Source organism: Amia ocellicauda, unplaced genomic scaffold (assembly GCF_036373705.1).
Source record: "Amia ocellicauda isolate fAmiCal2 unplaced genomic scaffold, fAmiCal2.hap1 HAP1_SCAFFOLD_70, whole genome shotgun sequence".
NCBI lineage: Eukaryota > Metazoa > Chordata > Actinopteri > Amiiformes > Amiidae > Amia > Amia ocellicauda.
The window spans coordinates 437,501-438,737 of record NW_027102998.1 but is presented as its reverse complement, the minus strand read 5'-3'; positions in this window follow the sequence as shown (position 1 = coordinate 438,737).

The window sequence follows — 1,237 nt, the reverse complement described above, 5'->3', positions numbered from 1 at the left end:
CTCGTGGCCACCCGGGTCTGGGACCGATGGGAGCACTTTAAAATTTTCGAGTCAGGGGACCAGACGGCCGAGTGAAAAACTTTGAAAAATATTCTATCTCCTCACTCCCATTGACTTTACATTAGGGCGACCAGGCGGCCGGCGGAAAAAAAATCATAACAAATCAACGGGGGCATTTCTCGGAAAACTAACACCGGGGCAGTGCTCAGGGGGCTCCCAGCTATCAGCCACCCTATCCCGGGACCGATGGGAGCACTTTAAAATTTTCGAGTCAGGGGACCAGACGGCCGAGTGAAAAACTTAGAAAAATTTTCTATCTCCCCTAGGTGACCAGGCAGCCGGAGCTGATTTTTCTGACCCCTAAAACAATTATTAAAAGGTATTTTTTCGCCAAACTAAGACTTTTAAAATTCAAATAGGATGATTATCTACTGCCCCAGTGGGTTTTTGAACCATTTTAAGCCTTTTTGACAGTTTTCATTTTTCCCCCATTGACTTCAATGGGAGTTAGGTGACCAGTCCTCCGACTTTTGAACCTCTCCTGGGGGGGCTGTGAGCCCCCGATTTCTTTGCAAAGCACGTCATTCGATTCGTCTCAGTCCCCTCTATATACCCCGTGTGTTTGTTTTCTCGAAAAACCCCCGGAACACGGTTTTTTAGGGGGGGGGTGGGGGGGGGGTACTTCGGAGCCATTTGGGGGGGGGTAAACGACATTTCCCGAAATTAATTTTAACACAGCCTTCCTCAGAATCGCTTTTCCAACAAAATCCTTTTTATTTCGAGTCTCTACGATGTTCCTAAGTGGTCGAAACCACTTTTGGACAGTTTTTACACCAAACGGCTCGGGCGCACAGCGGGCCGTGTGCCGATGGGCGGTTCTCGCGGGTCTGAGGCGGGGCTAGGCTGCTCGCGGCGGGCATGGGAGTGCCGTGTGCAGCCGCCACAGTGTTCCAGGCTGTCAGCATTTCTCTACGGTGCCGGGGGAAATACAGGAACTGGGTTTTTGAAGACACTTAGTGCAATGAGAGAGGTCAAAACTGAGCTAAGGGCACTTGCTGGAGGAAAGTGGCTGGGCCCCGCTAGCTCTTTTACGGACACTTTCTGGACTTGGCCCGGGATTTTCAGACGGTTCTTTGCGACTGTCTGATCATCCAGCGAAATGCAAGGGGGGGAACGGTCCCGGCCGCACCCCGCGTTTCAGGCCTCGTCGGCGGCCCGCTCCGGCGGCTGCGCCCGC